This window comes from Dipodomys merriami, unplaced genomic scaffold, assembly GCF_024711535.1.
Source record: "Dipodomys merriami isolate MVZ:Mamm:240054 unplaced genomic scaffold, mDipMer1.0.p SCAF_167, whole genome shotgun sequence".
Classification (NCBI taxonomy): Eukaryota; Metazoa; Chordata; class Mammalia; order Rodentia; family Heteromyidae; genus Dipodomys; species Dipodomys merriami.
The window spans coordinates 434,997-446,436 of NW_027203015.1; the positions used below are offsets into that span (position 1 = coordinate 434,997).

Consider the following 11,440-nt stretch of genomic DNA (forward strand, 5'->3'; position numbering starts at 1 on the left):
AAATGGAGCTGTGGCTCAAGTGGTAAAGTGCTAACCTTGAGTGAAAAAGTTAAGAGACCAGTGCCCAGACCCTGTGTTCAAGCGCCAGTACTGGCACAGAAAAATAAAGAAAAGCTTTCAGGAGCTCCTAGCCCACTTTGGTGAAAGGCCATATCAGCTGGACACTGGTGGCTCACACCTGTCCTCCTAGTCCTCAGAATTCTGAGATGTGAGGACCACGGTTCAAAGCCAGCCCAAGCAGGAAAGTCCGGGAGACTCTGATCTCCAAGGAACCTCCATAAAACCGGAAGTGGCTCTGTAGCCTAAGTGGTAAGCTGAAGAGTTTGGGGACACTGCCCAGGCCCAGAGTTCAAGCCCCATGACCAACCCCTGGCCTGCTTGTACCTCTCTCTGTGGCTCTAGGCCCACTTTCCAGTGGGCCCCTAAGGGTCTCCCAATTCTAGGTGCCCTACAAGTCTTGAGAGCAGCCTGTTTGGAGGCCATTCCCTACAGAGCAAGACACAGTACCAGAGAAGGGTGGAGCCTTGGGACATGGAGATAATCAGAATGGCATCTGTCATGGATGTAATGTGGATCTGAACAGTAAATTGAAGTCTCAGACCACAGTTCTGAGCCAGGAGGGGCATAAGCTGCAAGATGTCACACCAGGTAATGCCCACTCATGCGGGTATCACAAGAGTGTGAATTTGTCAGGCACACCTTGGGCAGGTGTTGAGTTGGGCTCATGAAAGACTTGTAGTCTCAGGAATCCACAGCCAGCTGGCTGATGCTTGTAGCAGTCGCTGTCTCTGGAGTCCCAGGGCTCAGAGGCCTCCTTTCCTCACCAGTGCTCGTGGGCCGACTACAAATGAGCATCCATTTGGTCCTGTGGCCCAGTGCACAGATGGAGGGACAGGTTCCATGGAACTTACTGCTATGGCCCAGACCCCTCAGCCCAAGAAGGATTTAGGGAGAAACCATTTGATATGCCTGTAGAGTTTACTGTAACAATGCCTCAGGACTGCCCCCAGTTCTAGCTCAGCTCATCATTACCACCTTCCTGTGTATGTGTTGTGTGTGTGTGTGTGTGTGTGTGTGTGTGTGTGTGTGTGTGTGTGTGTATGTGTGTGTGTGTGTGTGAATGTGTGTCTGCGTGTCTGTGTGTCTGTGTGTGTCTGTGTGTGCACACATAAGCACCTTGGTACTAGGGTTTGACCTCAGGGCCTGGGCTCTGTCCCTCACTTTTTTCATTCAGGACTAGCACTCTACCACTTAAGCCACAAATTTTCTTCCAGGTTTTGGGTGGTTATTTGCAGAAGAGAGTCTCACAGACTTTTCTATCTAGGCTGCCTCTGAATGGCACTCCTCAGGTCTCAGACTCCTGAAGAGCTAGGAGTATGAGAGCATGAGCTATTAGTATCTGGGCACACTTCCTTTCTTGGCTAAAACATACTACCTCTCTCCCAGCTGAGCACCCATCTACAGCTACCCCTCTTACCCCAGGCTTCAGATGAAACATAACCTCCTCCCCTGAGGAAAAAGAATGGGATCAGGTTTGAGTTATATGTTCTTCACACAGTCAGAGGCTGGTGGAAGCTGATGTGGAGGTCAGAGATCTAGGCCAGGGCAAGTAGACAGCTGTTAGAACAGAAGAGATTGGGAAAAGACATCCATGCAGCTGGATGCCAGTGTCTCATGCCTATAATCCTAGCTACTCAAGGCTGACACCTATGGATCAATCAAGATTCAAAGGTAGCCTGGGCAAACTCTTATCTCCAAAGAATCATGAAAAAGATGGGAAGTGGAGCTACTGTAGTTCATGTAGTACAGCACCAACCTTGTGCAAACAAGTTAAAGATACCTAGGATACCACCTAAGCTCTGAGTTTAAGCCCTGGTAAACACACACAGACACACACACACACACACACACACACACACACACACACACACACACACACGCATCCTTAGAAGTTGCCAGTGGCTCATACCAGAAATCCTAACTACTCAAGTGGTTGAGCTCTTAGGGCAGCAACTTGAAGTCAGCCAAGGCAGGAAAGTATGTGAGACTCTTCTGTCTACTCAGCTACTAAAAAAGATGAAAGGTGAGCTGTGGTTCAAGTGTTAGAGTGTTAGCTTTGAACAAAGGAAGCTCAGGGACAGTGCCAAGCTCTGAGTTCCAGCTGTAAGATTTTTTTAAAGACACCCTACACCCCATTCAGGCAATAAATCCCGATTTTGGTCATCCTAGATCTCACCTCTGCTCCTACCACTTCCACAGCACAAGTGGCCGGTGTGTGGCTAGCACTGGGTTAAGAACTTACACAAGGGGGACATAGCCAGATCAAGGATAATGCCCCAGAACATTGAGGCACTGGCCATACCAGTCTCTCATCCCCTAGTTCTCTGGCCCTGGAGCTCAAAGTCTGTGCCTCTGTATTCTGACATTTGGAATTGTCTAGAGGCCCTGCTAGGGTTGGAAGATAGACTTACCTGTGAAAAGATATGTTGACATTTCCTAGACATCGACCAATACTTCCAAGCCACCTTGGCCTCACCTCCCATGTAAACCCTGATCATCCTTTCTGGATTAGCCTTCAGTCAGCTATCAAGCTCGAGTTGGTCAGAGCCACTGGCAACCACCCTTCCCCCACTCCACTGCCAGACTGCTGAGAGTGGGACGTACAGCCAGAGGCCCAGCTGAGGAAAATGACAGGACATCGCATGACTGACCCTGCCCCCCCAGAGGCAGGGGAGAACATATGCCAGCTGGCCCTGCTGACCCAGAATCCTCTGGAGGTGTACAAAGATATGGACATCCGAATTTGGGCTCCAAAGGAAAAGTGGAATTTTCAGGTCTCTGACAATTTAAGACTCATTACAGATCCTGATCGAGGCTAAAGGCAAGTATGCAATGGAAAAGGGGCACTATCCGAGATTAGGAATAGGCAGACAGGCACTCACAAAGTGGACAAGGGAAAATGAGGCAAACACACACACACACACACACACACACACACACACACACACACACACACACACACGCACACACACACACACCAACGGGTAGCCCAAGGCCTCAGGGAGTCCTTGAGCACATGAATATTCCAACCACCGAGAAGATGGCACTATTGTTATAAGAACAACTGTAGACAAAACTCAGAGCCTCTACACATCTGGAATGGCTCCTAACACAGCAGGTCATTTCCTACTGTACACACAGCTTTTTCCAGAATTTATCTTTTATTTGAGTTTTCTCAAGGCTAGCATTATATTGCTTGTACCACAGCTCCATTTCTAGTTTTTGCTGGTTACTTTCAAATCAGAATCTAATGAACTTTTTTTTCTTGGTCTGTTTTCAAACACAATACTCAGATTTCATCTTTCTGATTAACTCGTATTAATGACATGAGCCACTAGTGTGGCTTCTACTTTTTTTCTCTATAACTATCTAATGCACATACTTAGATAGTAATGTAAAACTGAGAGTATAGAAGCAAGATGTACAGTGATGATACTGTCCTGTCAGAAATTCATGTTAGTTATGTAAATTTCTTAAGACCATACACAAAAAATACCATGATACAGTGTAAGAGAACTCACTATTGAACATATGAGCTTTAAAAGCCTTCTAATAGATCCATTATTTATTGTTACCCAACATTATAAAAACTGTATGAGGCATTGGTAAAATAGCAGTCCTATGCATGACTACATAAATTCTTTGTTTTTTAAAAGACACTTGTTTTCATCTAAAAAAGTAGGCCTGTCTATTTTCTTCATATGATTTTGATGAATGAAGGTGCTTAGTGAGAAGGTCAAAATGTATTAGTAGTCCTAAACTATCAATTATCATTTTTTCTTCTTGGAGAATATAATGATCAAAGCAATAGTTCAGAATCAGCAAGCAATAGTTCAGAATCATGCTTCCAGTGCAAGTGGATCACCAGTGAGAAATCCTCAATACCATTTTCCACAAAGTTTTCTCACAGATAAAATCTTCCTGCCTTCTCTAGCTGCTTTACTAGCTTGGACCTATTTCTTCATTGTGCAGGAAAAGTGTGATTCAACTGATTTCAGTCAAATTTTGCTAGAATTACCAAGGATTTACTAAATTACCAAGGATTTCGATTCTTGTCTGTAATTTGGTCAAAGCTATGTCTCTTTATGTAGGCTACTAAAATGTATTTACTAATTCCAAGTAAATATATAAATTCTATTTCCATCTTTTTTAAAAAATAAAATTTTGTTTGCTCTATCAATTGATCAGAGGCATTAATTTAGTGGCTAGCTAGGTCATTGCACATCTGTATCTCTCTTCCTTTCTCTATTTCATGGTTCTCATAGATAATATGATTGCTCCATAATTATCCTAATTTATTTTGCTTTTATATTTTTGGTTGCATCATTTCACTTTTTGCTCTGCCATTTCCCAAACCATTTATATAGAGGGCATTATTTCATATTTTCTCATTCCTAGAATAAGCTGCACTTGAAGACATCACTGGTCCTCATTTTCAGTCTGTACCTTTGAATACGGAGGAACATCTTTCCTCTGTTCTCCATCAATTCCCTACTCTCCAGTTAGAATAATTTCGAATAGTAAAATTGGAAAAAGGATATAAATCAGATATGCAGAAAATTCACTAGATTTTTCTGACCAGTTCAACCTATGTGAACTATTAGGGAAATACATGGAAACTTCATTCCCACTGGCACTCAAAGTCTCTGGTTAGGCAATTCTTAGGAAGATGAGGAACAAGATGAAAAAATAAGGAATGGTATCAATTGCAAGACAAAAATTGGAGAAGGATCCAAGTAAATTTCTTCATTGGGCTGCTGAAAATATTCAGCTTACTACAATGCGGAGACTACTTTCCAAAAAGGCCACTCATGTGAATACTAGGGATGATGATGAGTATACCCCTCTTCATCAGGAAGCCTGCAGTGGACACTTAGACATTGTCCGTGAGTTGGTGGCTCAAGTGGCAAATGCAATAACTGTAGATGGCTGTACAACCCTGCACAGTGTATATATGCAGAATAATACCAGAGTGGCTTCTTTCTTACTTCATCATGATACAGATACCAATGCCCAAACTAAAGGCCTCTTGCTGCTGAGAATTGAGATATCAAAGATACAATGGACCTCTGCCGCTGACTGGCTCTGTTGGGACGATGGAGGACACCTAGTGGAGGAACTGGAACAGGTGGGGAGATGGCAAACAGACAACTCACACAGAAGAGGAGTGAATGCTGAGTGTGATTTATTGCAGAGGATAACACGCTTTTATAGCAAAAGTCTCCATGAGAAAGGGCAAAAAGTTACACAATCTTGCTGCAAGGCTTCATTTTTGGGTGTTCACCAGCTGGTCGCCTGATCTTGTTTTTTGGATGACGAGCTATGACAATAGGCACTTGTTTTCGGCTTTACCTCTATTTTTAAGAAATACAATTGGTATTGATGTTTATCACCTATTAACCATTAACCAGAGCACATGGGCAAGGTGCTGGACAGAAAGGCATGAACTCTAGTACTTTATAGTTACTTTTGTTTAGTTTTGTACTTTATATGTTTCAAATCTTTTTTAAGCAATTGTACTTCTTTGCCATTCTTTAGAGGGTCCCCAATTTGTGGCCAAAATCATATTTAGTATACTTAGTTAAATCTGGCCATATATCAAATTTAAGCTCATAGTGTCTTTTCTGTAACCCTTTCACATAATCGTTTACTCTTCTCCATAGAGGCCTTAACTGTATCATAAGATCTTTCTTGTTCCTTCTTTGATAGTAAGTACCAAGGAGAGAGACCTAGATCTAGCAAGTCTCTCAGTAAATGAAAGAGAGTAATAGGAAGTTCTTTCTTCGAAGTAGTTTTCCCAACGGTTGCCATCCTTATCATACACACCTGTAAAAGGCTATGGATCTGGGGGAAGTCTTTGGGGTTCTCTAGATAATGGAGGATCGCACCATTTTCCTCTGATAAGCCATTGCCACCTTCCATCTACCAACTTTTTAAGAATCTTATTTAGCTTTTGGTCTAAATATCCCTCTACATCTTTCTTATCTACAGGATATCTATATGAGTCTATTGTATATGCTTTAGGATTAAAGGGAAGTCTCCAGTAGCCATACACTCTTTCTGCTCTAGCCATGCCTACAGCTTCCTGTAAATCTCTTACAAACAATTCCTTCTGCTGAAGTGATGTCATGAAACCCCCAATACTTTTATATTTACTTATGACTTGTCTGATAGCTTCCATAAGAGGGGCTTTTATGGTAGCACTTAACTCTGGTGAGTTATGTTCTCAGGACACTCATCAGATGTTGGAGTCATCAACACTTTTAAGAAAGAGCCTTGAATAAGGGAACATTGAGCATAAGTAAGTAGAACAAGCAGCAGGAACAGTAAAAGATTAATAGGCACTCCTATACAGCAAAGAAAAGAAAACAGGAACAGAAACACATCTTTCCCAGGGGCTTGCCAGCCTTTCCAGGAGGTAGGCCTCTTTGAAGCCCCATTCTCTGAGGTAGAATTCAGTGAAGTCCCATTCTCAGAGATAGGCCTCTTTGAAGCCCCATTCTCTGAGGTAGATTTCGGTGAAGTCCCATTCTAAGAGATAGGCCTCTTTGAAGCCCATTCTCTGAGGTAGACTTCGATGAAGTCACATTCTCAGAGATAGGCTTCTGTGAAGCCCCATTCTCAGGTCTGAATGCAGGTGTTCCATGCTAAGCAGACTCCACCGGAGTAGGCATGACATTTGACCCTTTTTTATGTATTAGATGTGCCAGAGAAATTTCTTCTCATATAGAGAAGATGGAGCAGAAGACTAGTTTGAAGAGAACTGGAAAGACAACAAGAATACATATAACAATTAGTATTATGACTCCAAATGTAACCAAGTAGTGCCACCAATCTAAAGGATTAAGACTTTTTAACACTCTCTGTAAGTCTGCTGCCAAAGAATTTATCCCCACGGTTTCCAAATGAGCTTGACTAAGGGCTGAGATGTCTTCCTGTAGCTGTCCTATCTCATGAATTAAGCTATTGTCCTTCCAGATTGTTTGTAAATGCACTTTGGTAACTTCCCAATCTAAGCTCTCATTATAAGGTAATGGGTAACATATTTAAATGACTGATGACATCTAGTTGTCAGCTGGGTTTTTAGATTATTGACTTCAGTCCCTAACTTTAAGACTACTTTTTCCAAAGCCTCTATTTTGTTTTTTGTTTTTTCTTTTTAATTTTGGATCAATAATTTGTTGCTCTGTTAATGTTAGAGAAACATCCTTATTTAACTCATTAACAAAATGTGCCGGGCCTTTTCAACCAGCTTCTACATCTTTCCTCATATAGGTGGTGTTGCGGTTTTTGTTGAATTAGCCTGTGGTGGTGATAGAGAGAGAGTCTTTATCTTCTGCTCCAGTTTTCTCTCCTGATGTATTTTGATTTTCTTCCTGTCTCTTTTTTGGGCCCGAGAAAGGCCTGATGAGTCTGTTTGGGACCCAAATGGGGGATTCCGCATTCTGTGGGAAAACATAAGCATAGCCTCGCCCGGATGTTAACAGGATGTCTGGCCCACGCCAGGTTCCAGTAAGTAGATCCTTCCATTTTAGTAAAGGAAAAGTTGTAGTTTTTTCCATGCCCCAATGTCTCATCATTGGGGTTATTCCTTGCTCATCAGCGTTGAAATGATTAAGAACCAGTAAAGCATGGTTAAAAGTGTAATGGGGGAAGTATTGCTTCTCTCCTCCCTGTCTAATTCTTGACAATTGACTTTTTAAGGACTGATGAGCTCGTTTTATGTTTGCTTGGCCTTGTGGATTATATGGAATCCCTGTTTTGTGCACGATTTTCCATTGTGCACAAAATTTAGCAAAAGCATTGGAGGTGTATGCTGGTCCATTGTCAATTTTTATTCCCTAGGAATTCCTAGGTCTACAAAGGCTTAAACCAAATGTCGAAGAACATCTTTCACAGCCTCTCCAGAATGGGCTGTAGCAACCATAGCATGAGAATAAGTATTTACAGTAACATGGACAAAGGAGAGTTTCCCAAATTTTGTAACATCCATTTGCCACAGAACTCTAGGCTTTAAGCCTCTAGGATTAACTCCCATTTTTTGTGGATGAAAAACTTCCGGGCATGCCTCATATTCCCTTACAATTTGTCTTGCCTGTTCTCAGGACACTTGAAACATCTTTCTTAAGGCATTAGCATTCTGATGGTGTAGTCTATGACTTTCCTGAGCTTCTTCTAAAGCTGACATTACATGACTTTCCTTAGTTAATAAGTCTGCTAACTTGTTCCCTTGAGACAAAGGTACAGGGAGATTACTATGCCCCCTGATGTGTCCCACAAATGCCTTTGTCGTTCTTTGTTGTAATAGCTGTTGTAATTTTATTAATTAGTCTTTTACTTTAGAATGACCAGTAACTAGGGCTGTTTCAATGGCAGGAAACAAGGAAACCACATAGCGGGAATCTGTGTAAAGGTTAAACTCCTCTGAATAATTTTGAAAGGCTAGCAGAACTGCAATAATCTGTTGGGCAGATACAGTTGGGTCAGAAGATATTAATGGTGGTTTTGTACTGCAATAAACCACAGACTTTCCGCTAGAAGATCCATCTGTAAAAATAGTTAATGCCCTGCCCAAAGGTTCTGTAACCAAAACCTTTGGAAATATCACAGGGGTTTCAGTATAAAAATGTAACAAAGGATGTTGGGGCATATGAAAGCTTATTTTACTTGTGTAAGTTAATACAGCAATTTTCCAATCATCATCAAATCGTATCAAATGATCTAACTGTTTCTTATTATAAGGGATAATAATGTTAGGTATTTCTTGGCCAAATAATTCTCTAACTCTTAATCTAGCCTTTAAAATCAAATTCGCACATAAAAAGGGATATGAAGCAACTATTTTTCCCGGGTTATGGGAATAATGGATCCATTCTAGTATCCCATCCTGCCAAAAACATCCTGTGGGAGTATAGCTTGTAGCCAGAATTATAAAGGACCATGATTGTGCAATATTAATTTGCTGTATTTTAGCTGTATTCAATGCTTTTTCTACCAATTTTATACAGGATAAGGCAGCAGGAGTTATTTTCCTGGTAGATTTAGGATTAGGGTCTCCGTCCAACATTTTCATCAAAGGATCTAATTGTCCTGAAGTTATTTTTAAACTAGGCCGAATCCAATTAATATTCCCTAATAATTTTTGGAAATCATTTAATGTTTTTTAGTTTATCTATTCTAATTTGTGTCTTTTGAGACATAATATAATCATGTCCAATCACTTTTCCCAGATAATTTAAAGGTCATTCATGTTGAACTTTATCAGGAGCTATTATCAAACCGAATTTTGTTAATTGTTCTACCATATCTTGTAATATTTTTTCTGTCTTTTCTCTAGTTTCATCGGCCATAAGTATATCATCCATATAATGAATAATATATGCCCCTGGATATTTTTTTCTAATTTGATCTATAGCCCTTTTCACATATTGTTGACATAAGGTAGGGCTGTTTTTCATGCCCTGAGGTAGCACTTTCCATTGGTACCTATTATAATGTTGTTTAAAATTAGCCTAAGGGACACTGAAAGCAAATCTCTTGGAATCTTCTGGTTGTAATTTTATTGTATAAAAGCAATCCTGTACGTATATTATTATTATGTATCTACCATGTGGGACTGCAACAGGAGAGGGTAGACATGGTTGAAGGGCTCCCATGTCATGCATGGCCTCATTAATTGCCCTTAGATCTTGTAATAATCTCCATTTTCCTGACTTCTTTTTTAATTACAAAAAAATGGAGTATTCCATGAACTGGTAGTCTTTTCTATTCTTCCCTTGACTCAATTGTTCTTGAACTAAGTCCTGTATGGCTTGAATCTTTTCTTGAGTTAGGGGCCACTGATTAATCCATACAGGATCATCACTTTTCCATATTATTTTGTCAGCATAAAGCTGTTCATCAGTGGCCCCTATGAAAAATTTTGCTCCTTTGATGAGGAGTCTATTTGTCCTATTTTATTTCATGTCTTGCATGATGTCTCTGCCCCATAAAGAAAAGAGCAAGCTGGGGATAACATAAGGTTTGAAGTGGCCTTGCTGCCCTTCACATACCCATTTGAGTCTCTGAGCTGACTAAGCTACATTAGAAGCCCTCCCTAATCCAATTAAGGAAGAAGTCTCTTGCACTGGCCAGGCCATAGGACAATCTTTTACAGCTATACAGGATCTGTCAGCTCCTGTGTCTAAGTGTCCTGTCATTTGTTTTCCATTGACTTTAACGGCCTTGTAAGGCCTTTTATCTGTAATTTCCTGAACCCAGGCTACAGTATCTGTGGTGCCAAACCCTCCTTTTCTGTTTTGAGTCAGTGTGGGATTAGGCAAGTTTAGATATGAGAGTAAAAGTATTTGGGCAATCCTCTGACCTTTATTAACTTGAATAGTCTCTTTAGAGACTTTTTCATGACCTTTATAGTGGTAGGACTGTCTGAGTCTATTACACCTGGTAATACCTCAAAATTCTTTTTATAGTTTGAGCCACCAGCGTCTGGCAACACCAATTCTAACTGTAAAAATTCATGAATTCCGTGGAATTCTTCCAATTGAATTGCCTGCATTGGATGTCAAAATGTATTGAAGACTTTTTGTATACATGTATAATGATTTCTGCAGAGTTTGTGAAATTTTATTCAGAAATAATTTTAACTTATCTGTTTAAATGAATAGTACAGAAACTAAAGTATTTCTGGTGATTGTCTGAAAAAGAATATTTTAAAGTATTCTATGTTTGTATAATGTGTCCTTTCAGATTGTATTCCATATAGAAAGTTTTAGATTCCTTTTTTTCCTAGGTCCTAATATTATTTTTCTTTGGGATAAAATGACAATGTTGTTTAATTTCAAAAGTTTTGTAAAGTTTATGTTATGTAAACACCTTTCTGAGGTGAAGATTTAATACATTGATGTGAAACTAAATTTAATTATATGAATTACGTGTGTTGTTACACTTGTTATTTTGTAATCAACTTTTTAATAACTGTTTTTCATTTCTTGCATCTGAAGAATGAAAAATACAGAATATTTCACAAATTTTCATATCATCCTTGTGCAATTGTCATGTTAATCTCTGTATTGTAATTTGGGAATACATGCTGCTGAAGCATGTAGTATCTTCTAAATTTAAGTAGTTAATGATGCAATCTTTATACAGACTTATATCCACGGTTGCCTACTTGTAATAAGGAAACTATATTGTTCCTGACAATGCTACTGATCTTATTTTCCTAAAATTCTGTGAATAGTGGAAAAAATATATTGTTCATCTTAATGCTCACATTTGCAAATTTTTTGTCAATGACAATTTTAAGTCTTTTTCATTTGGAATTTGATCATACTTTCAATAATTTATTGCTAGGTCCAAAGGTGATGGCTTTTTCATGTAC

At 39.9% G+C, this 11,440-nt stretch overlaps 1 pseudogene; it reads right to left on the reverse strand.

The window, feature by feature from the left end:
* Nucleotides 1-11,064: 11,064 nt before the first annotated feature.
* On the reverse strand, nt 11,065-11,161 carry LOC138828896 (U6 spliceosomal RNA; annotated as a pseudogene).
* Between the last annotated feature and the right edge of the window lie 279 nt (nt 11,162-11,440).